The sequence below is a fragment of the Notamacropus eugenii genome, chromosome 2 (genome assembly GCF_028372415.1).
Source record: "Notamacropus eugenii isolate mMacEug1 chromosome 2, mMacEug1.pri_v2, whole genome shotgun sequence".
NCBI classification, from domain to species: Eukaryota; Metazoa; Chordata; class Mammalia; order Diprotodontia; family Macropodidae; genus Notamacropus; species Notamacropus eugenii.
The window spans coordinates 222,051,895-222,077,811 of record NC_092873.1 but is presented as its reverse complement, the minus strand read 5'-3'; the positions used below and the strand labels follow the sequence as shown (position 1 = coordinate 222,077,811).

The window sequence follows — 25,917 nt, the reverse complement described above, 5'->3', positions numbered from 1 at the left end:
TCTGGGTCTTAAAAAATGGAATGGAAATAGGCGAGGGCTCCATGGTTTCCATGCAAGTCAATGAACCAACTACCAATAATAGGAAGTTGAGCTGAATATAAAACAGTTGATCTGAGAGATTATGTCTAATATAAATTGTGAGCTTGATCCAATGGCACTTGATTAAAATGATTACCCCACTCCCTTTAAGATTTTCTGTTTCTGAAACATGGAAAACAAAAAAATCACTATGCTGTACTGGGTACCAAGTCATTTTATTAAACTGACATGCTTTTCTGTAACATATTTCTCTTTTTTTCCACCCTGCACATAATTGTGGTTAGTGGAAGATTTTGAGAGAAGTATTCTAGGAGCATTTGTGGAGAATAAAAAGATACAATTATTGACCATATTTCTTTACTTCCCCTTCTCTCCCTGCCCCCATATCCCCACAAAGGCTAGTGGTAAAAGGTTGTATCCATCTTCACTTAAAACAATCAAACAAAACACCCCCACCTCAACCCCAATCCTACAAGCCAGTGTAGAAGGTTCACTGTGGATAGAGGATCAGAACACCACAGACCATGGGAATGTGACATTTGAGTCTGTGGTTCCCCACGTTCAGTAACTCTGAGAGAAGTCAAGGGAAAGGATCTGAAGAGTGTTTGATGAAGGCTACTTTGTAGTAGTGTCAGGCACCAAAGCAGTAGCTGATGAGGTAACTGGGACTTAGATTGGGAGGCATCTTATGAATCTCGTATTGGGTGCTTTTGAGAAGTTACTAAAGCAAAAGACATTCAGAGGAGAAACTGTGGTCAAAATAGTCAAGAGAGGATTCATGGAAGATATATTAAATTGTATCATGAAATAACTGTAAGAAAGAGATTTGTAATGATTAAAAAAGCTCATTATTCTAACACTGTTGTGCCCAGAAGGCTAGAATACTCCACTCATCCTTCCCCAAGAAGCTCTTCTACTTTGGAGTCATCAACACTGGTCCAGGACAGATCAAGACCTTGGAGAAGTCTGGATTCTAATAAGCGGGGAGATGGGTTTCCTTTTTTATATTTTTCAATGAATTAAACCTCCAACCCAGCATCCCAGGGGCACATTCTTAAAAGCTTCAGTTTTGGCTCATGTTCAAGCTTCCGCAAAGTGAAGAGTAAAAGGTATTCAATATACAATATGAATGAGGTGTTATCATGTATAAGAGGCAACTAGACTTAAAGTGAGGAAAACCTGAGTTCCAAATTCAGCCTCAGATACTTAGTAAATGTGTGATTCTGGGCAAACCATTTAACTTCTTTCTGTCTCAATTTCCTATTCTATAAAATAAGAATAGTAATAGCACCACCTCTTATTGTGAGAACAAAATGAGATAACATTTGTAAAGCACTTAGCAAAACCTTAAAGCTGTATATAAACACTAGAATAATTATTAATAATAGTAGTAGTGGTAGTAGTAGTAGCAGTAGCAGCAGCTGTATCAGCAGCAGTAGTAGTAATAGTATGGGACAGGTATGAATATACCACTCACAAAAGCAACATTAAAACACCAAAAACATTCACAAGCATGCATTTACAGAACAACTTAAAACAGAATTTAGTACTATATCTTATATAGGCTGATTTTTAAACATAAAGCAATTTACAGGACCGCTACTTAGACAGTGTTTATTTCATCTCAGCTTTTCATCCTATCTCTCAAAATTCTTGTATTCTGGCAAGTCAGGCCATGGTCACAGATTACTTCTTTCATCTGCAACTATCTTCTCTAAGAAAAATGCTTTTCTTGACCCCAGGTAGAATCCCTAAAGGGGCCATGACCCCTAGATCTCCTGAACTAATAAAGTTATTTCCAAACCTTCACACGGCCACCTAAAGAACAATGTGTGATTACCCACCCAGGAAAGGAAACATAAAGTAGAGAAGTGTCTAAGGGCCCAAAGCCCAAGCTGTCTTAGCTGAGTCAATGTTCCATCTCAGATGAGCCATGGACTCAGAGGAAAGAACACCACTCATTTCCACATTCCCTGCAAAGTAAATCTAGAGACAGAGTATTACTTGCCACACAGGAGAAATGAAGCAAGAGAGCTAGCAATAAGCTATCTCTTCTTTTTAGCTAGTTCAGCACCCCTCTTTCTGCTATCACAGGTTTAAGAAACACCAAAAGATCACCCATGGTTTGCTGCATTATACCAAAAACCAACTCCTTTTGGGGCCAAGTCACTACAAAAAGAAAAAGCCATCACCTTGGGTGCACCCAGTTACAAGCCTGGTCATCAGGAAGGCAATTTTGCACACCTACCATTGATGATCAGTTCTAAGGTTTTGGTGATTAACTAATACTAACCTTTTGTTTCCTTTCTGATTAAAGATGTATGCCTGTGATGGTGATTTATTTATAAAAGATGCTTAATAAATATCTGTTTAATTTAAATTAATCAACATTCTTTGTGAGTTTCATTTGTCTCATTTATAAAATTAAGGGGTTGGACTAAATAAAGTCTATCCTAAATCTAAATCTATTACTTTAGCTGTCTTCCAACCCAGTACATTCATTTTTGTAAAGGAGGAAATGGAGGTCTAAAGAATCAATAAACCAATCAATTAACAACCATTTATGAAGTATTTATTATGTGCTGGACACTCTGCTAGATAGAGGAGGTGCAAAGACAAAAACCAAAATAGTCTTTGCCCTCAAGATAGTATTCTAAGGAAAGGGAAGAAGGGCAAAGTGTAACATTACACGTATAAGTAAATACAAAACATGCTAATGTCAGGAGGACACTAACCGCTAGGGAGAAGTATCAGGAAAGGTCTAAAGTAGGATGTGTCTCTTGAGATGAGCTTTGGAGAGAGCGAAGCAGTCTAAGAGGCAGAGGAGAGATGGAAGTGTAATCTAGCAATATTTCTATGTGTCTTGTGTGTTTCTCTATATATTTAAGTATATACACAAATATACAACTTATGTTACATATTTGTGTTTTACCTTTATGCTGAGTATGTATGTCTGAATGTATGCAGGTACATATATATATACATATATATATATATGTATAGAAATGTTTATATATATATTTACTGTCTCTCCCATTACAACATAAACCCATTGCTAGTAGGGATTACTTCGTTATTTGTACACATATCCTCAGCTCCTAGCATAATGGCACATAGCAGGTGTATGCATAATATGTGTGTGTAATGTATATGTATATATAAATATATATGTGTGTGTATGCATATGCATATATAATACATGCACACATTAAGCACATCTATATGTGTATACCTATCAGTTTTCTTCTATGTTTTCCTACCACTATTTAGCAATGAAAAGTAGATAAAGCATCTTGGGGAAAACACCAGCTCCTCCATTCCAGTCCCTCCAATCTTAACCCCAAAAGAACCTAAAAATCTTTGGGCTTGCTTGGTCTTTGGTTACAGAAATACCTTCTGTCCTCTTCTGTTAAATTAGTCTAGTCTAAATTTTGGGAAATCATGTCTGTAAACTCTAGCAGTTATTTAAAGTAAATAAATGAGTAGATTTTCTGCTAATTTCTTGTATATTCATTGCGCATGTGTGCTTTGCTATTTGTATTTTTTTGGTCAGAAAATAATATTGGAGCATAAGGAAATTTATATTTTTACATAGATACATACATATTTATTCATACTTATTTTTGTTAAAACTACTCAGTGGTCTCTTTTATCAAGGTTGAGTGATCTCTGCATTGTTTACAAAAAGCTATCAGCTCATCAATATCAACACATCAAAAGACCCTTCTATACCATCTAGGGCCTAGGTGTCTCTTCATAGATGCATATCCAAGAGCTGGGACAACAAAGAATTATTAGAGATAAATTTTAAATTTGTCTGTTGATGCCCTTTGGGGCTCCCTTTTGAGCCCCAAATATATAAACATCCAATATTACTACTACCTAATAGACATTGAATTATAGAATCAATGGACTCATAGAATATTAGCATTAGAAAAACTTTAGACATCATCTAAGCAAACTTCTTTTTTGAGAGGAGGGAATGAAGGACCAATGGATTGCCCAGGGTTACAGAGCTAATTAGCTATAGTTATAGAAATACAGAATTTGGTAGTTTGAAGGGACCTTAGTGGCCATTTAGTATGCTGGATACACAGAACTAAATAGATTTCTTTAGTTCTTGTGGGGGTATCTAGGTAGTACAGTGGATAGAGCTCTGACTGCGGAGTCAGGAGAATCTGCGTTCAAATCCAGCCTTGAACACTTATTAGTAATGTGACCCTGGGTAGGTCACTTACCCTGTTTGCCTCAGTTTCCTTACCTGTAAAATCAGTTGGAGAAGGAAATAACAAATCACCCCAGTATCTTTGCCAAGAAAACCCCAAATGGGATCACAAAGAGTCTGACACTATTACTTGACCAAACAATGACAACAACCTTTCCTATGATACCATGATCTCAGTGCAGTACAATAGAAAATGTGTTGACTTTGGAGTGATGTGACTTGAGATCATACTCCAGCCCTACTATCTATGACCCACACAGGTCACAGTTGCATGACTTTTGTTTTGGCAAGTAATTTTATATGGAATGAGGAGGTGGAGAGAGATGAGCTCAAATCTCCCTTCTGATCTGAGTATGTGACTCTATGACTTTGTCATTGAACCTGTAAGATGAAAATGGTTTAACTTAATGACCTCTAAATGCCCTTGAAGATTAAAAACTCATAATTCCATGATTATAAGAACACTCAAAATAAGTAAAATAAAGAAATAATTTATAAATAATTTAACATACTATCCTTTATGTAAAAATCTGATGCCATTAATGAACAATTGTATACGTCTCTATTAGATTGTAACTCCTCACAATCCCAACCAAGGCTAAAGCATCTTTTTATTCACCACTGGATGTTGCACAGAATAGATGTTAAGAATTGTTAAATGAATGAATCATTAATTAAACATGTGTTTTAAGTTACTCTCTCTCATTGGTGGTGATAAATTGTATTGAATCATTCACACTCTTTCATTAGACAATGGGTATATGTTGGCAAAAGAATTATTGAGATTATGGGTGCTGTCTGTCATTAGCAAGACTATTTATTTTCCTCTCATTTGATCAAACCTGTGGCCTTGGTCTCCCTAAATACCATGCTCTAAGCACCAAAGCTGAGTCTTGATATTTACTTATTGGATGGGATCGGTTAATTCACATCCAAGGCAGCGAGGATATTATCACATGCTATTTACTGTGCTGTAAATAATCACGAAATACTGTTCATAAAGCCAAAGTAATTACTTCAAAGAGGGATGTTGTGTGAAAAGTGGTGTTTCTCTCATGCACATTGTGTGTCACACATTTCTGGCTGTAGCACAATCATCAAATCACATGGAAAAAATTTGAGGCACAAAAAAATCCAAGTAGAGAGCTTTCCTTGTGTCCATGAGGAGTTGAGTTGGGGGAAACAGAACAAAAAAAGTCACTGTAGTGGTCACAAACAATGCAGAAATAGCATCAGTCTAGGTAGGAGTCAGGACTCCTAGGTTGGAGATCTGACTTCTTATCAATCTGCTGTGAGATCTTTTTTGTTTATTTGTTTTGTTTGTTTTTGGCTCATGAATTTTTTTTTCTGTTTTGTCATTGAAATGTGGGAGTGGAATGTTAACACATTTCAGTTTACTTCTGTAATGTCAAGAATTAAAAAAAAATTAAAAGATGGATCAGAGCTTTAAAAAAAAATGACAAGTCACTTAACCCCTCTGGGCTTCTGTGTCTTCATTTGTAAAATGAGGGGACTGGAGTAGGTTAATTCTAAGTTCCCTTCTAAAGGAAATATGATTCTCTGATATACATAAATCATAAAAACAGATTCTCTGAGGTGTAATGTTAATGAGAGTTAAAGGTCTTCTCCCATTAATAGGTCTCAGGTGGAGCCTATTAAGGGAAGCTTGATGGGGGGGTGGTTTTATACGAAGGACCACACCTTTTCTTAATTTCTAATGAAGCACAGGGTCATGAGGGTCTTGATGCCCTCTGGCTCAGAAAAGTGTATATATTCTCTGAGATGAGGTTTTGCTTTGGGGCTTATTCTTTGGAAGAAGGTTCTTGAGCCAGATGAGAGTATGGGTAGCTGTTAAGGACCCCCTTGGCTTTGAAAACCCAGAGGTTATTGCTTCTCTCTCTGGTAACTATGTATGTATGTAATTGTCAGACAGTTAGATCTGTCAGTCTATAATGTATGTAATGCTTATAGTTAGAAAAAAAATACCAAAACTTGAAGTGTATATACCCAAGTACAAATACTTCCTATATTACCTCTCAATTATGACTAAGAGAGGTTAGATGAATTGCCCAGGTTCATATACCTAATAAGTGGCTCCCAGTGAAGCAGCATCCAGTAACTCATATTCCGTGTTAAGAGAGTCAAAGGCAGGATCACATGTGGAGGGAGAATAGAAATAAAAGAATATAGAAAGAAAGGGGAAAATGAGAGAAAAAGTAGAGAAATAATATGGTGTCCTTATCTTTTTCTATTGCCAACAGAAGTGGGCAGTTAATGCTACTAATAGTTATCCTACTGACAGGAAACTCAATGCCCCTCATATGATAACACTTGCTGAAGAATATTGTCTTTTTAAATGTCCAAATACACAGCACATGCATGAAGCTGAAATTCAGTCTTCTATAGAAAGAAGACAGGACGGTCAAATAGCAGAAGAGAGAACAGGAAATGTAAGCCTGCAAAGCAACCTTCCTAAGAGCAACCCTGGAATATTGAGTGACAATTTTTAAAGAGACGATTGGTTTTATCTGCTCTGTGCAAATAATGGCATCTCTACTTGGCAGTTCTGCCAGACACTTGGAGGGAAGAAATGACGAATAACTTCACATACAGTGAACAACAGGTGCCTCTTAAGAGAGAAGCCTGGGAGAGGCCCCTTTGTAAACTCAGTGCATGCACCAAATATTGATTTTTAAGGTCTTATCCTGAAATACTCTGCGTGGTAACTGGAAAGGTAACTGGTTTATTTACCTTTAGCTGAAAATGTCAATGCTGAATTTTTGCTGATGGCAAACCTCAGAATCCTGAGACTAGCAGGAACTGGAAAAGATCATCTAATTTCCTTCTACTGTGTTCCATACAAATTGGAATAGACTTTGTGTCTGTCAACCTACTTATTCCTCTTTCTATGTTATTTTTGATCATTCTGTTCCTCTTGTCCGGAATGTCCCCCAGCACCCTGGCAAATGCCACCACCACCAATTTCCATCAGCTGAAGTATCTCTTGTACTTCAAGATCCCCATAATCTCTTTCTTCCTACCATCAGTTGAAAGTGATCTCTCTCCTTAAATTTCCCATGGTACTATGGTTGAATCTTTTGCTTTGTGTTTATCTCAAATTTGTTATGTATATTTCTCCTCGTCACTCACACTCCCTTATTAAATTACAACTTTCTGGAAAAAAAAAGAGCTTGAGTCTTACCTATCTTGGAATTTCCAGTCCCTAAGCATGGTGATATAATCATAGCAGGTTAGGTATTTAATAAAGGCTTAATGAATTTAATTTGAGTTGATTTAAATTGAATTCAATCTAGGCCACCATCCTTCTTTAGACCAAGGGTTCTTAATCTGGGATCTCTGAGTTGGTTTTTCTCTTAATACTTTGATAACTGTGTTTCAATATAGTTAATTTCCTTTATAAGTCTATATTTCATTTTATAAATTCATACTGTCTTGAGAAGAGATCCATAGGCTTCACTAGCCTGTCAAAAGGATCCATACTGTAAAACAGGTTAATGACCCCCACTTTAAACATAATCACTTCTAAAGTATCCAGAAACTACCCTTTTTGTAAAGAAACCCAAAGAAGTTCCAATGTCTTCCCTTCTGAATCTTCAGAACCTTTGTTGGGAGGTGATTCTTTCTCATATTTAGCCAGTCTGAATCCACCTTTTCTGTTCTGCCATCAGTCAAAATGGAAAAGATTGATTTACCTTATTTGAGATTACCTTATGTGAATACTTCTTATATTCAAAGACGATTATTAAGTCATCAACTCAGTATTTTTTCAGTTTAAATTATCCTACTTGTCATCTAAAGTTTCAATTGAGGAAATCATTCTTAAAGACAATTTACTGTAGTTTTTCATGATGTAGAAAGGTGACATGGGAGAAAAGTAGCATAAACATGACGGTGTATGATTATAATAGCCTTGCCTTCCTAATCCATGAGTTAAAGGAAGTTTTAACCTTTACAACATGCCTCCCTCTAAGGTTGCTGGTGCTGTTCTAATGTCAAGAGGACTGAATCCAATTTATTTTTCTAGTGATGTGAGAGATTATGTAGTCTAATGTTCTTCAGTCATAAGAGGGTATGAGGGCAGTACTTTCTGTGCTGATGTTAAGTTGTTTCATTTGTGTATGCCTGTGACTCCATTTGGAGTTTTCTTGGCAAGGATATTGGAATAATTGGCCATTTCCTTCTCTAGCTCATTTAAAAGATAAGGAAACCTAGGCAAACAGAGTTAAGTGACTTGCCTAGAGTCACACAGCTAATCAGTGTCTGAGGCCGAATTTGAACTCAGAAAAATGAGTTTTCCTGACTCTAGGTCTAGGACTCTAAGCACTGCACCTCCTTGCCCTTTGTGCTGAAAGAGCCAGGTTTACTATTTTTAATTTCAAAGAATCTACAAAATTATGACTATAAACAGCTATAAGGCTGCAAAACAGATAAATATTACGCATATAAAAATATAAATATTATATATATATATATATATATATAAATAAATAGTCTAAGAAGGAATGGAACATTTTGGTACTCTGTTCAATATTGAATGTAATACAAATAAGAAACATTTATGGATTACATAGGAAGATATTTCATTCATTTATTAAATTATTGAGCACCTACAAGGGGCAAAGTGTTGTGCAGAAGAAAGAGCATTGGACCTGAAACCTAGATTCAAATCATGGCTCTGCCACTTACTTACTTGCTTGCCATGGGCAAGTGAGTTAAACTCTTGGTGCCTTGGAATATCATAAAATTTTGTATTATTACTATTGCTGAGGAAGCTGGAGGTACAGTTGACAGCCTGGAGTCAGGAAGACCTGAATTTAAATCTGGCCTCAGATACATATTAACTGTGTGACCATGGGGCAAGTCACATAACTTATGCCTCAGTTTACTTAATTGTAAAAGAATTGTGAAGATCAAATGAGATAATATTTACACAAAACACAGTGCCTGGCACATACTAAGCACTATATAAAATGCTTATTTCCTTCTCTCCCCTTCCCCTCCCTCTTCATTCCCCCCCCCCCCTTCTTTTTCTTGTTATTACTACAGAATCACACAATGTCAGAGCTGGATGGCTCCTGGGAGTCTATCTACCTACCTGTTTAACCTGAACAGGAATTCCCTCTGGAACATCACTCACCAATGGCCGCCCAATTGGCAATGGAAGACCTACAGTGATGAGAACCCACTACCATCTGAGGCAGTGTGTTCTACTTTTGTATAGTAATAACTGTTCAGAGATTTTTCATTATATTAAGTAAAAATTGGGTCCTACGCACCTAGCTATGGTCTTTGGGGCTCAACCCTCTCATATATGAAAGTCCTGAAGAAAACTATTACATTCCTTCAAAGTCTTGATATGAAGTATTTAATCATGTCTAAATAACAATGTCTCACATTTTTTTGTAGTGCTTTATACCTGGTGTATAAGGCATTTTCTTCAATAACCCTGTGAAAAATATACATATGTATATTATATAGATATATTATACAAATATACTATTATATATCATAAATATGTGTTCATAATCTATAAATATACTATTATATAAATATATTATAAAAACAAGTTATAGAAATATGCTATTATATATTGTAAACACATGTTTATAATATATTAATATACTATTCTATAATTATAAACAAATACACCATTATACATTATCTAAATATACTATTATATAAACATATGTAAATATATGTAAATATATGTAAATATATACACATATAGCTATAAATTTAACATTTACATAAGACCTTAAGGCTTGCAAAGTGCTTTACAAATACTTACAACAACCCTTGGAGGTAGGTGCTGCTATTACCCCCATTTTACAGATGAGAAAACCAAAGCAGACAGGGATTAAATTATTTGCCCAGGGTCACACAACTTGAAAGTGTTTGCAGCCAGATTTGAATTTAAGTAACATTAATACAAAAACAACAACTAAGTGCTTACTATGTGCTAGGTAGGCACCATGCTAAGTTATTTACAATTATTATCTCACTTGATCTTTACCACAATCCCGCGAGGTAGGTACTATCATCATCCTCATCTGTATGAAGATAATGAGGCAAACAAGAGTTAAATTACTTGTCCAGATCATACATCTAATAAATGTGTGAGTCTGCATTTGAATTCAGGTCTTCCTGACTCCAGGTTCAGCACTCTACTGTGTCCCCTAGCTGTCAACCAGTGTGTTAGACCCAATTTATACATGAGGAAATAGTCTCAGAGAGTTTGATTTGTCCATAGTCTGACAGCTGAGTTGGATTTTGATAGAACAGCATTTAAACTCTAGTCTTCTGTCTCTAAGTTATATTTCCACTAAATTATGCTGTCTATCTTATACATCATACATGCTGTTTCTCTGATGGCATGATCTTCTTTGGTAACGAAGGATGAACACACATATACACGCTATATATGCATGTTATATCTATTGTATATGTATTTTTCTTGAGTTAGAGTATTAGCATTTTAAATTGATTAGCTAAGATTAACTTAATTGGAGGTAAGAAACTCTTTTTTTAAAAAAAAAACAGACAGGCAAAAAGTTCTTTGATGTGCTACATATCCACCTATTGCATGCAACACTACATACATCTGACCAAACCCTGGATTTCTTCACATAAGTGAGACCATGGAATAAAATAAGATGTAGTCTTATACAGGAATAGGCTCCTATGTATAAGCATCTGGCTGTTTAGGACTCAGAATCTGGAAGGTAAGTTCAACTCTGTGACCCTGGTTAACCTCTACCTGCCTCAATTTCCTCATCTGTAAAGTGTCAATAATAATAACACCTTGCCCCCAGGGTTGTTGTGAAACTAAAACACTTTTCTTAACCTTAAAATGCAATATAAATGCTAGTTTTTATTAGCTATAAATTCAGGTCAAGTTGACTTCTTACTCATGAAAAACACAATCTTGATTTATAGATAATCCATTGTTGGAGCTAATAGTAAAAAGACTAGCACAAACCGTCTGTTTGGAGTCATTGGATGCTAAAATGATGACCAAGAGCATCATAGGTGGTGACTAGTACCATTAAGCTGCTATGTACCCTCATCAGCATGCTCTCTTCTACTTCTCTGTCTTTTCTTCTGGATTCCACTCTAAAGTGAACGATACTGAGAGGTCATGCTGCATCACTTTTATCCACCCCACTCCAACCCCCACCTCAGTGATACCAGCCACTTCTATTACTTTGACATTTAATGCAAGGATCTCAACTGGGAGTGTAACATCAGAAGGGCTTAAATTTTACTATAAAGATGAAGACAGTTCTGTGGTTCCTACAAAATAATAATTATGTTAACCATTGTTACTAAGTAATAATTTTGGCACACTACAAGCTTCACACTATGTGAATGAGGCAACCAACAAAGAAAAGCACTATCAAGTCAACTTGTTTTGGTTGAGATTCTTGGGGTAGAGTAGCAGTGGAGACCAGAGAACACAAGGCATCACTCTGTGTTGGGGTGACAAGAGATTCTAAATACTGGTCTCAATGGGCAGGCACCACAAGACATTATGAGTTAATAGCCATTTAGACTGCTAATGAGAAAGGGCTCACCTTGGGTACAGCCTCTGAAGAGTACCTTGAATTCCCTATTTTAGTTAATTATTTTTGAAAACTAGGTGTTAAGCTCAGTTGTTATATGTTGTTGATGGAGTGTAAGAACAATCAGCACCCTTTAAATCTCAGTGCCCTAGGTCAAAGTCCTGCTTACCCCACCCTCGTGAGAGCTCTCCTTATTTAAGCAACTTTTATAGTAGTAGCTCTTCACACTAGAAACAACTACACAGTTCATATGCTCTTTTCTTTAGAGTTTATATATTTGTTCTAACATGAAATTACAAATAGATTATTATAACTTTAGCATGACTGTTCTCCATGTTTTTTGAGTAGCTTTTCACTTTATAGAATAAATGATTTCTTGCCAAAGTTGGTCATAAAGTTAGCATTAGTAAAATGAATCTTATTTTTCTATGAACTGACATAATAAAATCAAAGCTATACTCCAGTGGGGAAATATCCCTCAAGAAACTGAGTTGACAGTGTTTCACAATGAAGTGGATGAGATAACAAACAATTTAAGTGGTAGATGAGTATTGAAGTACAATCAAGGTTATGTATATGGGGAATGACAGAAATTGAACTATATAGATTACAATGGACCTTTCAAGGTCACACTTGCTTTGGGATCAAGGAATGAAAAAGGCAAAAAACTTACAGACTATTTAGATGTCTGTGAGACAACAAGCATTTATTAAGCACGTACTATGTGCCTGGTATTGTGTTAAACACTGGGGATATCAAGCAAAAAAGATGACAGCCTCTGCTCTCAGGTAGTTTACTGTCTAATGGGAGAAGACAATTACCTAAAAGCAAAGCTAAAAAGTCCAGAGAAAGGGTTAGGGAGGGAGATACCCAGTACAGGGGTATGAGGAAATTCATATTGTGGCCTGATGATATTGCTACCATGTAATTAGAGGGAGGAAGAGCAGAGGTAGAGGATATTTTCCTCTCCATGCATATACATTGTAAACATTTTCTTCAACAAGAAAATTGGAAGGACTTGGTAAGGAACAGATGTTATTACAAAAAAATGAAAATGACCATATTTTAACAGACTGAATGGTTATCAATGTAGTGGCCCTCTCAGAAGCAAACAACTCTTGTGGTCACATCATCAACCAGCAAAAATTTGATCTCCTTATCAAACAGAAAGATGTAGCAACCAAAGGCAACACCAATTCAGAGTACAAACTTATTTGCAAATCATTATGAAAGAAGACAGAAAATTATTAGCATTATTCGCTCACAAAAATAGCAAGACTCAGTTAAGTGGCAAATATATCTCCTAGAAAATTTAGATATTCTCAAGAGCAGTGTGCAGATGAAAGTAGAAGGAGAACAAAATAAATATGGAATGGAATAGATCTGCCAGACTTTCTACAGTGATCTTTTCTAAAATGTTGGAAATACCACATATGAACTCTATCACCTCAAATATAAGACTCAAGAGAAGCACAAAAAGGTAAACAGGAAAGGGAAATCACAAGGGATTTTAGGTTAAACTCTTCATATTCCCACAGGGGAGATGAAACTTGTGACTCATAAAAACTTCCTCACTGTTAGGGCAGTTAGGAGTATATATAGACAGAGGGCACAGGTGAGAGTTGAATATGAAGGGATGATATCTAAAAAAATAAAATTAAGGAGTGAGAAAGAGGAATGCATTGAGAGAAAGGGAAAGGGAGGGGTAGAATGGGGTAAATTACATGAAAGAGGCAAGAAAAAGCTTTTACAGTGGAAAGGAGGATGGAGGATGGGGGTGAGTGAGTAAATCTCACTCTCATCAGGATTGGTTCAAAAAGGAAATAACATACATACTCAATTGGCTATAGAAATCTATCTTGCCCTACAGGAAAGTAGGAAGGGAAGGGAGAAGAGAATGATGTGATAGAAGGGGGGGCAGAAGGGAGAAGGGGCAGTCAGGAACAAAACACTTTTGAGGAGGGATAGGGTGAAAGAAAGGAGAGAACAGAATAAATGGGGTGGGGGAATAGGATGGAGGGAAATACATTTAGCAATCTTAACTGTGAAAAAAATTCTGAAGCAAGTTTCTCTGATAAAGACCTCATTGCTCAAATATATAGAGAACTGAATCAAATTTATAAAAATAGGAGCCATTCCACAATTGATAAATGATCAAGAGAAATGGACAATTTTCAGATGAAGTAACCAAAGCTAGCTATGACCATATTCTGAGAATGTGCTCTAGATCACCATTGCTTGGAGGAATGCAAATTGAAATAATTCTGAGGTACTACCTCATACTTATTAGATTGACTAATAGGACAGAAAAGGAGAATGACAAATGTTGGAAGGGATGCCAGAAAAATGAGACTTTAATGCACTGTTAGTGGAGTTGTGAACTGATTCAACCATTCTTTAGAGCAATTTGGAACTATGCCCAAAGGGCTATAAAACCATGCATACCCTTTGATGTAGCAGTGCCTCTACTAGGTCTGTATCCAAAAAGAGATAAAAAAACAAAAGGGAAAAGGACCTATATGTGTGGAAATATTTATAGCAGTTCTTTTCTGCTGGCACACAGTTAGAAATTGGGAGAATGTCCATCAATTAGGGAAGAGCTGGACAAATTACACTATATGATTATTATGGAATACTATTGTGCTATAAAAACTGATGAGCAGGGTGCTCTCAGGAAAACCTGAAAAGACTTACATGAGCTAATGCAAAGTGAAATGTATCTGTGCAAAGTACCAGCAATATTATAAGATGATTAGCTGTGAATGGCTTAGCTACTCTCATCAATACAATCATCCAAGGAGTTATGATGAAAAGGGCAATTCATCCCTAGACAAAGAACTGATGGTGTCCGAATAAAGACAGAAGTATACAATTTTTTAACTCTATTTCTTGAGGGTTTTTTTGGTTTACTTTTTTCACAACATGACTAATATGGAAATATGTTTTGAATGACTACACATGTATAATCTATATTGAATTGCTTGCCTTCTGAATGGAGTGGGAGAGAGGAAGGGAGAGAATTTGGAACTCCAAGTTTTAAAAACAAATATTAAAAATTATTTTTACATGTAATTGGGGGAAAATAAAATATTAAATAAATCTTAAAACAGCTTATAGTTTAATTTGTTAGTTAAATGGTTTTCTTACTTTCAATTTTATTAATCTCTCCTTTGATTTTCAGGATTTCCAATTTGGTGTTTAACTGAGAATCTTTAATTTCTTTTTTTCTAGTTTTTTTAGTTGCATGCCCAATTCATTGATCTGCTTCTTCTCAATGTTATTGATGCAAGCAATTAGAGATATAAAATTTCATCTAAGTATTGCTTTGGCTGTATCCCCCACACATATATTATGATTATATAAGGTTTGATGACAGATGCAATTTTGTACAAAGAACAGTTGAGTATTGCAACCAAATAGAATGCTTATGGATGTGTCTGAGTGCTGACAAGTTTTATGGAGGATGTCTTGCACATAATACAAACAGAAGAGGGATTCCTTTTTAATACTGAAGTTCTATAAATACTTTTATTTGCAGATGACATTATTCTAATTACATTGGCTCTTGAGTATTACAAAATCTTTTTAATAAAATTGTAGATTCTTCAAAGTGACTGGTTTAATCATTCACAAGAAAAAAACAAATTGGATGAAAAACAAATATTAGTCAAATAATAACATAGTCTATGGAGTTAATCCATATAGGTACATCTGAAGGGAGCTCTAGATAGATAGTGAGCTTGATCAAAAATTGAATAGCAGGTGACAGACTGGACTGGATTGAATTGGGGAAGTTGTGTAGCACTTCATTGATCCCAAGTTGTTTGCTATCTTTTTGATATCAACATTTTTCTAGCAATGCCATCTGGCTGTACACAGTGTACACAGTGATCTCAAAGTGTACAAAGATACACAAAGTGATCTTAGCATAACTGAAACTCAAGGTTACCCAAAGGGAAAGATTAAGGGTGGGAGTAAATAGGTTCTGACCCCAGAGACCCATAATCCTCTGTTCCTTCCATCTCCAACCAGAACCTAGATGAAGGTGCCATCTGGTGAAGATGGCAGTGGCCGTGGTTGGAAACATAGGCTGCTGGCTCTGACTCTGAGTTGCTCAGCTGCTCACCATCCAGACTGTTTCCCATGGCTCCACGATTGTCACCTGACACATTCAAGTTATGCAGTTTGAACAACAGAAGCTGATGGCACTGACCCAATATTTCCCCCCCACCCCGCAACCTGCCATTTTTTCATGTTGTTTTTCCTTTCCTCCCAAGCCACCCTTGGAAAAACTGGACTTGAATTGACTGCTCAAGAGGGATGGGACAGAAGTTTTCAGAAAAAAAAGATGGAACGATTGCTATCTGTCAGAATATGGCCTTGAGTACTGAGGAAAAAAGGCTCCTTGTCAGGCACCAGTTTTGGAACAACATCTCTGTGAAGGTTTTTCCCAATTCAATCCTGAAGCCATTCCTGGCAGAATCCAAGTACTAAAACCTTCTGCCTCCCTTTGTCGTGCATAACATGCCACTGGTGAGGTCAGAATTCAAGGCCAAGGAGATTCTTTCAGTCTTGAAGACCATGCCAGTCTGACCCCTAGTTGGTGGCTGCTTTGATGAAACCATCCTTAGCTATCAAGGTTTCCTGGACTATTGAAAACTACCCTGGAAATCTTTGAAACAGTGGAAACTGACGGGGGTGGCCTGACCCTTCTGCTATCTCAGATCCTCTCCCTCCTACAGCACCAGACCCTTTAGTTAACTGTTGGATAAGTACATCAGACAGCAGCCCAAAGATGACAACACAGTACCCAGCACTGGAAAGCTGGGTCCCCTGACCCTGTAACAAACACTTAGCTGGGGGAGCCTCAGCATTCATAAATGTACTTTGATTAAAAAAAATACAATATCTCCTTCTACACACACACACACACACACATACACACACACACACGTGACTTTATTTCATGGCATGAATAATAGCCTAAAAGTTAACATGGGAAATCCTTATATTCTTTCTTCTGTCATCACATGCCCAAATTTATATCACCAACAATGACTTGTAACTCATTAAGTGACAAAAAAAGATTTCTTCAAGACTGCTCATAAAAAGAACAGACAATGGAATGGAATATATATATATATATATATATATATATATATATATATATATATATATATATATATATATATATATATATATATATATATATATATACACACACACACATATAGTCTAAGGACCACATTATACATGAAATATTTAAAGAAAAAACAGAGGAAGATATCTAGAATGTTGGATATATAAGGGATTTATGGAAAGACATAAGCAAGAAGGAATGTGTTTGGGTATTGGGGAAGGGAGTTGGAAGGAGAGTTTGCAATCTACAATGGTGGAGAATTTTTGATGTGATTGCAAATCCACTTAAATATTGAAGAAGAAGACTTCTTCACAGTGTAGAAATAATTATGAGGATCTGAGGACAAAAATGAAATTCCTTCCTTCCTTCCTTCCTTCCTTCCTTCCTTCCTTCCTTCCTTCCTTCCTTCCTTCCTTCCTTTCTTTTTTTTCTTCTCCTCAGGCAGTTTGTTCCATTAATCTTCAGAGAGGTTAATTAACTTGCTGGGGATACACAGCAAGGACAGTGAATATGTTGGGAACCAAACCCAGGACAAAATAGAATGAATTAGTAATGCTTTTTCCCAGTAGTCTCTCAACCTGTGAATTATCAGGCTTTTAGAGTACTGTGAAATGTTACACTGAATCTATTTAAAAAAAACACCCCAGGAACTCCCGTGCAGAAATTGCCTGGGAATTAAAAAAATCAGTGCTTAATATTCTTATTTCCATTATGATCCTGTTTTTGAAGAATCTCTCGCTTTATTTTTCACATTACGGCTATTGCTGACTCAGGACGCAAGGAAGAACAAATTGTGTAATTTGAGTTGAGAGGAATCTTTTCTGCAGTTGTTCTTAAATAAAAACACATATAATGAGCCAAAACCTGCCTAGAGATCTGTGTGCACAGCTCCCATTGACGTCACTTGGAAGTATGTGTGGGCAGAAATTGGCCCACTTACTCAAGCATAATCTTTTGAAAACTGAACATTTTAAATCCTTTAATCTCAAGCTACAGTAGGTAGAAAGCAGCTATCATATGGAACTTTTCTTATTTACTTGGAAATAAACTTATTTAGAGCTCTGCAAGGAATAGTCTTATAGGAATCCTCTCCATTTGGAGACTAGTTAGCTTTTTTTAAAAAACAGATTCAAATACAAGAGGCCTTAAAATAGTTCATGTAGTCCAATCCTCTTGTTTTACAGATGAGGAAACTGAGTCTCCAATATATTGGGTGACTTAGCCAGGATCACACAATGAATTAGTGAGAGAGTTGGCACCGATGTCCATATTCCTAATCAAGGCTCTGTCACGACAGGACAATACAATAGGACAAACATCTCCATTCTGTTTCCACGTAGATTCTCAGTCTTACAGTGATTACCTAATGGAGTCTGTTCCCCAGAAGTCGCTAAGGGCTACAGATATAAGGGGCTGACAATGGCTCACTAAAATAGAAAGAATGTGGGCCAGAAGGTGGCGTGGAAAGCAGTTGAAACCCACTAGAAACACATTCATCCCAAGGAATTAGAATGCCAGACAAATTAAAGAATGTCTTGAGAGCCTTTCTCAACTGTGAGAACTCAACAGTTCCAAATGTACTTCAAACATAACCCATACAGGCAATATCTAGGAATGAGAAAGCAGCACCCTTACTGCGCCAGGTTCATTTTGGCAAGCATGTTTTTCTATATTATATGACCACTCATTTATTACACATAATTCCAAATTCAGTTCACAATGAGCAACTAACTAAAAAGAAATCAATTACTTCTTGCGTAATTATTTACATATTTATAGGTATATATCTGTATTTATGTCTGTGCATATTTCCATGTATCCACACGTGTATATGTGTATGCATGTACATATGCATGCATGTGTGTGGGGGGGGGCGTGTGGGTGTATGAAGAAATAGAGAGGCAGCATGGATAGAGTTGTTTTTCTGAGCCAGGAAGACATGGGCTCGAGTCTAGCCTTTGACATATGCTGACAAATATGACCTTGGGCAAATCACTTATCTATTAGTATTCTAAGAAATTCTTTAAGATACAAAGATGCAGAAAAGATGTTTGTTGGCTTGCATTGGTAGAGGGGGTTTTCTTATCTAGAAGTTGCATGTGCCAGTGAAATCACACACATACACAAATATACATGTATATTTAATGTACATGTATAAATATATATTTCATATATATTATATGTACATATGATATCACACATAGATATAGGTATGTACCTATATCTGTATTATACATCTATCATAGGTATATTTATAATAAAGCATATGCTTCTATCTATCTTTCTACCTAGATATAGGTATATACCTTTATTATAGAGACAATAGATGTCTATATATAATGGATATGTTATATATATTATATATACATATATATACATGTATATGTATAAATACATAAGGGATATGGTAATGTTATATATAATAGATATGTCTATATATATGGATATATAATGGATATATGTATATATATCCAAATCTATGATAAATGTGTGTAAAACTAATCATGAATTTGGAACTAAAAGTGAATTTAGAGGTCACGTGGTCCAATCAGATGAAGAAACTGAAACCCAGAAAGGACAAATGACTTTCCTTATGTCATACAGATAATAACAAATCTAGAGCAAGAACCAAAGTCCTCTGGCACCAAATGCAGTACTCCATTACACCACATTGCTTTCCTATATAGGCGGATTAAAGGTTAAAGACTCTATGTACCCTATATATTTCATATGCCAGAGGTCTTTTTCTTTTTTTAACCTATTTTGTGTCATAGACTCCTTTGGCAGCCTGGTGAAGTCTGTAGACCTTATCTCAAAATAAATTTTTAATGCATAAAGTAAAATACATAAGATTATAAAATAAATCAGATATACTGAAATACAGTTGACAAAAATGTGTGTTTGTCCTTCATTGCTGAAGAAGACCATGCCATCAGAGAAATGATGACATGCCTTGCACTGGACTTTGTTATGAGTGAGGAAGGGCTGTGCAGGTCACCAGCCTCACTTCACCTCCAGAGCTATCTGAATCCAGTGACCAGATATTCATCAGGATGACTGGAAATGATCCAGGATGAGGCAACTGGGGTTAAGTGATTTGCCCAAGATCACACAGCTAGTGAGTGTCAAGTGTCTGAGGTGAGATTTGAACTCAGGTCCTCCTGACTCCTGCACTGGTGCTCTATCCACTGCACCACCTAGCTGTCCCCAGTTGACAAAATATATATATTTTAAAAGGTGCATGGATCCTTGGTTAAGAACCCCTGCTCTGTATGACAGACTGCTACTTATTTCAAAAGCCATCAAGTTTACCTACAGATAAGAATTGACTTTGAAGATTCTCACCTTAATGGAAATGATCTTCTTTCCTACCAGCCTTGGAAAATATCTGCCTATCAGAGAGCTTTTCTCTACCCTTTAATAATACTTTGCTCTTCCTACTTTCTCCTTGTCTTGCTTTGCCTCTGCCTAAAAAGAATTACTACCCACTGGTAGAATGTGTCATCCCCCCATTACCCCCACCTTTTTTTCCCTCCTTGAGGACACTCTGTGGTAGTTGGTCTCTTTCATTTCTTCAGTAAATGTTTGTGGTGGTCCAAGTTACAGAAGTGTTGTAACTGGACACCCAAGTTTTTGTTTTCTTCCTCTAACCACAAGTACAGCACAGACTGTGGGGCTAGAGTTTTGTGGGGAAAGGCATGGGCACATCATTCTGTACAGGAAAGGTAGTATTCAAAAACCTCCTCACTGGTTCAATCTTATAAGCTTATCATTTTTAGTGTCACCAGAGTAGAACATTACAGAGAAAAACAGTAATAATGGTATTTTTCATTTATAAAATGCTGAAAGGTTTCCTCACAACAGCTCCAAGAAGGAGATGGTATGAGTATTATTACCCATATTTGGCTAAAGAGGAGAGTGAGCCTCAGAGAAGTTATGTGACCATCTCAAGATTCTAAAATTTATTATTAGAACTATGATTTGAACCTGAGTCTGAAGACTGTGAAGTCAGTGCTTTTTCCATGATGCTAATGAGATGAGCAATAATGAAAGCTAATTTGGATATAATAGCATTTCTTGAGAAATTTCTGGGAACAAAGCTTGATTTATTTTGTTATCACTTTTTTTCATAATTGAAAAGTGATCCTTGCTTTTCCATTTTAGTCTCAGAAAATTTTATTTTCCTTAAAGAGAAAACCAAGCAGCAGCCTGACTGTAGAGTCTTGATGGGATCAAGTAGGCTAAACATTTAAATAAAGGCTTTCTTCTTCCAAAATATGTATGGTTTTGAGTCCCTGATTCATTCTGAAAATTTACTAGATGATGCTCCTTGGCAGATATAACCAAATGCATGACTAATAAGGGACAAGAGGGCAATTCTATTTATTTTGTATATTAAATTGGCTCTCCTTCCTATAAGTGTACTTTTGTATTCACATAAAATAATGATTTTAACCAGCAACAACAATATTTTGTATTTTGGTGGAGTCTTTTCATGAAAAGAAATAAAGAAACCTTAGATTTCAATAAGTTCAACCAATATTTATTGATTTATTACCTACTACATGATACATTATGCTAGGTGATAAAGAAAATCCAAGATAAAGTCCTGCTCAAAAGGAGTGTGCAGTCTAGTAAGACAGACAAGATATGCAACACCCCTTCCCTCCAAATCACCCAACATTCACACTACTAAATAGCATATGAACAATTAGGAGAGGCAGGGAGAAAGTAGCTAAATTCCTAGAAGGACCAGCTCACTGGGGGAATTTTATTTGCATAGTCCTCTAAACTTCTTTTTTTTAACTCATTTGTTTCTCCATAATCATGGTGGAAGGTACATATAAATATTCATACTCCTTTTTTCAGATAAGAAAATTGAGTCTTCAAGGGTTAGTCAAGAGGCATTAACTGTTTGTAATATTCTGGGCACTGTGCTAAGGAGTTGTCATTCATCCTTCACTTTTTGAAGAAGCCTAATGACATCATGATGTTGGATCAGAGTACAGTGTGTTTGGCTGTGGCTGATCAGTCCAATACAAGTTTGGAAGGCTCTACCACAGGTCAGGCACAAGTAATCCATTTGGCATGGAGATGTCTTTGGATTTATGCTGCTCATGTTTCCTTTGGGTTATTGCAATTCTGCTTTGCTCACAGAGCACAGTGGTTTCTTTGATGTGGGCATGTCATACTGGGCAGTCCTGTGCTAACATCTCCCATGTCTCACAATTCATCCTAAAGTTCTTCAGAGAAATCTTGAGAATATCCTTGTATTGCTTCTTCTGACAACCAAGTGAGCACTTGCCTTGTGTGAGTTCTACATAAAATAGTATTTCAGAAGTATGTGTTTAGCATTTGGACTATGTGGCCAGCCCATCAGAGTTGTGTTGTCTATAGTAGAGTCAGAATGCTTGGCAGTTCAGCTTGAGAGAGGACCTCAGTGTCCAGTACCTTTCCTTGTTGGGTGATCTTCAGCCTCTTCCTAAGACAGATCAAGAGGATGTGGTTCAGTTTTCTGGCATGGTGCTGATAGACTGCCCATATTTTATAGGAATGCAATAATGAAGTCAGCACAATGGTTCTGTAAACCTTTAGTTTAGTTTGTACTTAATATCTCTTCTCTACCACACTTTCAGAGCCTCACAATGCTGAGTGAGCTCTGACAATGCATGTGTCAACCTCACCATCTATGTGGACACCCCTGGAAAGTATACTCCCAAGGTAAGCGAACTTATCCACAGCATTCAGAATTTCTCCATTTGCTGTAATTGATGGTTCTACATATGAATGGTGTGGTGTTGGATGGTGTAGAACCCCTGTTTTCTTGGTGTTAACCATCAGGCCAAAATTAGCATAAGTGGCAGCGAATTGATCCGCATTCTGTTGCACCTCAGTCTCAGAGGCTGTATTAAACGCACAATCATCTGCCAATATAAAAGGCATGTATCAACTCTCCCTTCACTTTGGTCTTGGCTTGTAGGCTTTTCAAGTTAATATTTTAGCATAAGTGCAGTAGCTGACCATGATGTCATTTTTTGTCTTTGTTGAAGGATCTGACAACACCACAGAAAATAACATGCTGAAAAGCAATAGAGCAAGCACACAGTCATGATTCAGTCCATTGGTGAATGAGAAAGCATAAAAGCATCATCCTATATCCAGAACTTGTGCAAGCATGCCATTGAGAAACTGGAGTATGATACTGATGAACTTCTCTGGGCAACCAAATTTTGCCATGATCTTCCACAAGCCTTCACAACTGACAGAATCAAAGGCCTTGGTTAGGTTGAGAAATGCTATGTACAGACCTCTGTTCTGCTCCTGGCATTTCTCCTAGAGCTGTCAGGCAGCAAACACCATGTCGACTGTTACTCAGTTTGTTATTCAGTCCTTTATGTAGCCACCTTGGCTCTTAGGTTGATAACCTTCTTTCAGGTGAAAGACTGGTCCATTAAGGAAGATTCTGCAAGAATCTTGCCAGCAATAACTAAGAGAGAGAGAGATCTCTTTTTGATTGTCACAGGACAGCCTGTTTCCTTTTCCTTCATAGAGTTGGATAATGGTGCTATCTTTATCCCCTAGGGAATAATTTCTTCTTGCCATATAATCCAAAAGATTTGTCAGCTTCTGTATGAGCAGTGAATCTTCTGCTTTGTGGATTTCTGCTGGGATGGAATCAGTACTAAGTACTTTGCCACTTGAGGGGGGCCTGATGGCATTCAACACCTCTTCTTCAGTTGGAAGTTTGACTAGAGAGGGATTGATTGTATCCTGAGGCTTATGGTCAATGGTTTCAGTACTGGTTGATGATGGTCTGTTGAGAGCACTATGGAAGTGTTCAAACCATCTCTCCAGGATCCTGTTCTTTTTACTGATCAGTGTGACTCCATCAGCACTGAGTAGTTTAGATGTACCACAGGTCTTTGACACATAAATAGCCTTTAGTGCATCACAGAAGCACTTTGGATTACTATATCAGTGTAAAACAGAATTTTATCTGCTGCCTTCTTTATCAGCCAAGAATCCTGCATCTCTCTAAACTTTGCTCACACTTTTCTTTTAGTGGAGTTAAATGCTCAGTAGTGGGGGCAAAGGAAACCTCCCCCCCAATATAATCCATCCTCTGAAGAAGAGTACCTTCTAATGAGAAAGAAAGTATGTAATTGTATGTAAATACATCCAAATGTACAAGATTTTATATATATATATATACATATACATACATATATATGGGTGTGTTTGTGTATTTTATATATATATATATATATATATATATATATATATATATATATATATATATATATATATATATATACACACACACACACACATAGAGAGAGACAGACAGAGAGAATAGATTAAATAAATTTGAAAGAGAAAGGCATTAATAGCTAGAAGGGACTGGGAAAAACCTTTTGCAGAAGAGATTTGAGTTGAGACTTGAAGGAAACAGGGGAAGTTAAGAGATAGAGGTGTAGGAGTAGAACATTTAGGCATGGGGACAATCAGTGCAACATCACAAAGAAGGGAAATGTAATATCATCTTGAAGAAACTGCAGTTAGGTTTATGTAGCTAGAGATTGTAGAGTGTATATATAAAAGAGTAGGGTATAAGAAGGTTGGGAAGGCAGTAAGGACTCAGGTTAGGTAAAGTTTTAAATTCTAAGCAGAAGACATTATTTTTTATCCTGGAGACCTAGGGAGCTATTGGAACTCATTGAGAAGGGATGGTAGGGGGCAGACAAGGGGAGGGATATATCGAGACCCACACTTTAGAAAAATCACCTTGGCAGCTAAGGGAAGAAGAGTTGGGAGTAGAAAGAGACTTGAGGCAGGGAGCCCAGTTAAAAAAACTCTATGACATTAGCCAGGTAATACAGGAATGAGCTAAGGTGGAAAAGAACATAGAGATGTTGTAAAGATAGAAAGTCGAGATTTGCCAGTAGATTAGATAAGAGTTTAAGATTGCACCAAAGTTGAGGGGTGGGTGACTGGCAGTACCCTTAAAGTGATAGGGAAGTTTATAAGGGGAGAGAGTTGGGGTGGGGAGGGAAGAGATGTCTTATTTTGTATATTACAAGTTTGAAATGCCTACACAGGAAATCTGGTTTGAGATATCTAAGAGGCATCTGAGATGTAGGAAAGAGACAAAAGATGGATATGTAGATATGGGAATCATCTGCAAAGAAATGATATTTAAACAAATGAGCTTGTGACTTGTATCCACACAGTTACTAAATTGCAAAGACAGAGATGGAAATCAAAAACTCAATCTATGTTCTCCTCCTATAGTACTTACCTTAAAACACCAAATCTCATCTCAGCGAGGCAGATAGGGAATTAAACATACAGCAATTTAAATATGTTTGCTTCTAAGGTAGAATGAAGCAACTGTTACAGAAACACTACCAGCCAAGACATAGGGAAGTTCTGGTATCTAATATTAATTAGAGTTTATGGGGGCAGCATCTGATTGACTGAGTTGAAACATTCAAAATTACTATGACTAAAGCTTACAAAAAGATTCGTGGAAATGATTAACAGGTGCAACCTATTTTTGGTTTTAAATTTCATTTGTGAAATCATACTTTATTAATTATCCTGGTTTTAAAAATAATACTTTCCATTTGTATAATACTTTTAACTTTTTAATGTGACTTAATATACTTTTTCTCCAATGTGCATATCCTGGAGATTGCAGAAAAAAATATGTCTGGTGGTGGGTGACCTATTCCTTCTTGTGCAAAGATGGCACACTTGAACAGCATTTAGAAGTCTTTTGTAAAACTGAAGAAACTGTCCCTTATGTTACCTAATGTTCTGTATACAAGGACTTACATGATAAATTTCTGCTGGAGCTTATTTCCAGGAAATGATTTGTTTCTACAGACACTGTCTACTTTCTATTGTCAAACAATGAAAACTGTGCC

General features: G+C 36.6%; 1 protein-coding gene and 1 pseudogene across 1 annotated transcript in view; one reads left to right on the top strand and one right to left on the bottom strand.

The window, feature by feature from the left end:
- PDE7B (phosphodiesterase 7B) overlaps window positions 1-25,917 on the bottom strand; it is a 453,333-nt gene that overhangs the window by 370,312 nt on the left and 57,104 nt on the right. The window lies entirely within an intron of this gene.
- Window positions 15,909-16,703, top strand: LOC140526843 (large ribosomal subunit protein uL10m pseudogene; annotated as a pseudogene).